Source organism: Atta colombica, unplaced genomic scaffold (genome assembly GCF_001594045.1).
Source record: "Atta colombica isolate Treedump-2 unplaced genomic scaffold, Acol1.0 scaffold39, whole genome shotgun sequence".
Classification (NCBI taxonomy): Eukaryota; Metazoa; Arthropoda; class Insecta; order Hymenoptera; family Formicidae; genus Atta; species Atta colombica.
Window position 1 is genome coordinate 598550 of NW_017259498.1, and position 4827 is coordinate 603376.

The 4827-nt window shown below is 35.0% G+C and overlaps 1 protein-coding gene across 1 annotated transcript in view; it reads right to left on the bottom strand.

Annotated features, from left to right (window-relative positions):
* The window catches only part of LOC108691098 (retinal homeobox protein Rx1-like), a 68888-nt gene that overhangs the window by 37392 nt on the left and 26669 nt on the right, over nucleotides 1-4827 (bottom strand). The gene's annotated exons all lie outside the window — the stretch shown is intronic.

The following is a 4827-nucleotide window of genomic DNA, read 5'->3' on the forward strand; positions in this document are numbered from 1 at the left end:
TAAAATGTATACAAAAAGAAAGGAAGAATGATTTTGTTGAAGAATTTAAAATTTAGCTATATAGATACAGATTTGAAAATAATTTTGTTGGACCATCAAATTAATTACGTAGAAAAGGCGAGTACGATGAGCAATGCTATAAAAAGTTTCAATATTTTATCAATCAGTTTAAGCATTCTATATAATTTTGATAATCCAACAAAATTATTTTCAGATCTGTATCTATCTAAATTTTTAAATATTTCCTCTGACTGTTCTTTCCGTGCACAGTTAGAAACGTCCGTGGTAGACTGTGATAAGTCATTTTGCAATTAAAAGAGATACATCGTTTATAGACGATTGATATACCGTGGAGAAAATATCATCAGCCAAGGTCGAATCACGACGAATAATTGTAAGATCTCTCTTCTCTGTTATAAACTGTAATTTAGAAACGTCGAATCACCGATCGAAGATTAATTAATCCGTGTTGTGCGCGATTCAATCTTCATGACGCCGTGCGTAACGCAATTCTGTGCACCCCGAAAAGCGATGACGATGATTGAGAGAGTGGCGTTAAACTTACGCGTGACCTGCTCGCTCGCGCACACGTGCATGTGCACCGGGTTGGGAAAAGCTGGAAAACGCGCGGCGCTTTTCCAATGACAATCAGACCGCAGCGACCGCCGACGGAATCCCGTCCGCGTTCCGCCACGCCCAATAAAAACCTCCTCTCTCCCTCACTGCCTCGCAACCCCGGTTTTCTGCCGCTACCCATCCCTCGTCCCTTCGAAACCATCTCGTCGAGCGGCCTAATAAATCCGACAGACGGGATTGGCGTGCGCTATCAATTAAAAATGATGAAACCGAACAGCGCGGCGCGGCGCGGCGCGCGGCTCGCCACGGATAGAGCGGAGAGAGCCCGCTTGCATCGCGAGCAAAGCTGATTCCGCAACCGCCTTGTCCGCTCTGGCGTAATAAGCTTAAGCGATTAGGTATGCCTCGGGGGCGGCCCGAGACGGTTGCGGTGCTACGGTTAGCGAGAGACGCGGGGATGGTGAAAATAAACGAGGGAACAAGACGCGCGCGCGTTTGAAAAACTGGGAAAAAGCTCACGGAAGGGAAGAGAGAGAGAGACGACGGAGTACGAGAAGACGGAGCGAGCACGCCGGCAGCTCACGGCGGGTTTTAAACGCAATTTAAATTTTTAATTGCGAGTCCGTCGACCCCGAGGAACGACGCCTTCCTCGTTCTCACACGGCACTCTGACGTTTTGTTCCAAAGCGCGGATCCGTGTGTTTGCTTGAAAATTCTTTTTTCCAAATTTCCTTGACACTGACTGGACAAACATTCCTATTCATCGTGCACTAGAAATGTTTTAAAGTGTCTTCAAGTTTTGTATAAATAACAGCATGCTTAAAGGTGTATATTACATGTATTTTTTTTTATGAAAAAATTATGAAAAAATTACAGATTTTTTAATACTGTATTTGAAAATAATTGAAAAAGTTTGACGGGAATTTAGACCTGGATTAACAAACAAATTATTTCAATAAGATGTAGACAGTAGCAGTTTTTCAAAAGTAATTAAGATAAAATGAGAAAATTTTTATGTACATTATAACATTATATTGTTAAATATAAATATTGATTTTATTGACGTATAATTGCACTTGCCGCGAATCTATGCTGCAAACTTTTAATTGTACAAAGCGGTCTTAAAGTTAAACATGATGTACAAAAACTAGGCGTGTCCAGGTCGTATTAAAACTACTTTGAACAATTATTAAATAAAATAACAAACACACGCAGATATACTAAAAAGATTATAAAATTAAAGTGATGAATACATTAATATTTTTTTATTTTGCGAATAATTATAAATTTAATATCGAAGTTTGTCGATATATTATCGGCAAGAAGAAAAAATTATGAATATATTGTATTCTGGTTTTTTTGAGTACAGTATTGAGTTACATTATATATATTTTTGGCGCGCATTGCTGTTTATTATAAAAAAATATTTTATTACTTTTTTGAATGTATCTTATTGATGGAATCATAATTTAAAAAAAAAGATATATGTACATATACAGGGTGTTTGGAAAATAATGATAAATCTTTCACATAGAGGTAGAATGGACTAAACTGAGAAGAAAAGTCCTCTATCATTTTGCAATTTTCGTAATAGTTAACAAGAAATTAATTGCTAAAACGTTGCCGAAAATTGGTTTTCAATAATTTTTTACTCAAATACTACCAACTTTATAGAAAAACTACAAGAGACAAAAATTGGTTTATTATTTTTTTCTCTATAATAAAACTCTATGAATTTTTTTAGCAATTTTTAGTACAGCATTTTCTTATTTTTAATAATTTGAAAAAATACAATATTAAAAAATTCTTAGACCTCTGTGAGACAATAATAAACAATTTTTATCTCTTGTAATTTTTCTGTAAAATTAATAGTATTTGAATAAAAAATGATTGAAAAACAATTTTCGACAATTTTTAACAGTTAATATTTTGTTAACTATTGCGAAAATTGCAAAATGATAAAGGACTTTTCTTCTCAGTTTAGTCATTCTGTCTCTATACGAAAGATTTATCATTATTTTCCGAACACTCTGCATATTTGCGCGCGTTTTGTACGTATTTATCCATGTTATTATATCGCTACATTCACGAGATAATTTACAAAATAATTTTATATAATAAATCTTCAAAATATAATTACTTGCATAATTTTTCTGTATTCAGCTTCTGCTACTAATTGTTTACCTATCATCTGTTCCACGCAGAAAAAACTAGGGAGATAAATTATGGGACAACTTTATTACCAGCGCGACATGCTTATCTCGCAATATAAACCGCTTGTTAATTGCGATAATGAAAGCTCCGGCTTTCTAAAGAAGTTCAATCTTGTCTATTTTCTAGTTGCTGTTTTATCCTTCTTAAGATTCATCTATAATCCACTTAAGGTGCAAAGATAATGCCTTTCGTTTCTCGCATTGCGTGTTTAATGCGCGTTAAATAACTCTAACGAGCCGAATACCCGCGACACTACGAATTAGCGTGGTTGCCTCGATAAAGCCCTAATTGCAATCGACGCGTAATCTTAACCATCGCCGGCAGGCGAGAGCCCTTCGCGGCAATGGAAACTTAAAGCGGGTGCCTTGGTAAAAATCAATTCCGCGTTCGAGGAGGTAGAAAGAAAAAGCAGGTGCTCGTAAGACTGCCGGCCGGGTTATTATCCCATGTTGCCGAGAGCCCCGCCCAATAGCGTAACAAAGTGGCGATGCTGACGAGACCTGTGCCGAAATCTCATGCCGATCTTTTTTCTGGCTCTTTTAAACTTCTTATCTCTCGAAAAAGAAATTCATAAATTTTCAAAGGGTAAAACTATTGTTTTCATTCTTTCATTGCGATTTATAATTATAATTATATTATGTAAATCGATTACTTTCTTATATGTATACTTCCTTTTATATTACATTTTTTCATATTCTTTAATTATTTTTACTTTGCGTATATAGATCCTGCAAAGGCTTTTACCTGAGAATAGTTATTTGAATTTTTATGAGATTAGAATACATTATTAAATGTCAAAGGAGTAATGATAACCCAATCCTTCAAGTTAAATAACATTTTGTTATTTTAATTTCCACACGTATCAAAATGTAAATCAATCCATTTCTGCGGTTAAATTTTTTTCATTTACTCAAAGTAAACGAATGGCTGCGTTCAGCAAAAAAAAACTAATCCATTAGCTTAGTGATTCTTTAATATGATTAGTTTCTACATTTACAATTAGATCCAGTGAAGAACTAAAGGCAAGAACCAATTTTATTAAAGAATTACTAAACGCAAACTGATTAGTTTCTCCTGCTGAATACAGCCAATAACGTATACACTTAGTAAGTATAATAAATTTTGAGTCAAATTTAATATTTCTTAAAATTGTTTTATAAATTAACGATATATAGGGTAGTGGCGACCCGAAGAAATGATTAAAAATAATTCAAATTGGATATAATTCGAAATGAATAATATGAATTAACAGTAGAATAAGAGAAAAAGTATAACCTAAATAAAGAACTTGAGGATTATTCAGTCGAAATTCGGATGATGGTTCTGTTGAACTATCGCATATCGGAAGCACGGTAGCTGCGCTACTGGACCTGGCGGAATTATATACGTGCCGCTTGGCAAGCGTGCCCCTGGGAGCCTAATCGATGCGTCGTCGCACGCGACTGCGTGCTTTTATCGCTGTCACGCACATAATTAATTTAATTTAGTCTAATACGTCGGCCCAGTGCGCCAGGCAGCGATTGTCGTTCCGATTGTTTGCACGGAAACGCCAACGTTAACCCCCGGCCGTTTCGCCGAACACGATATTCGTATCCATCAAATTTCGGTCGAGGAAGAATAAATCCTACTATATCGTGCTCCGCAGATCGCAAATTTATACCGCCTCTGTACTAACTAAGTACACAAAAAAATGTTCGTAGCAACGTACTTTACACAAGATTATTTATATACCTAATCGTAATAAATTTTATGATATCTTGATAGTTTTGCCTTACATTAAAACGTACATTTTATGCTATAATGTTTTATTATGTGCTATGATAGTCTTTGAGATCCACCTTCATTTTGCAGAATTATCAAAGTATTTTAGTATTAACTATAAAGAAGAGGTAATATGCAGGGTGTTCCGGAAATATACATTTTATGCTATAACGTTTTATTATGCTATGATAGTCTTTGAAGTCCACCTTCATTTTGTAGAATTATTAAAGTATATTTTAATATTAATATAAAGAAGAGTTAATTTATATATATATA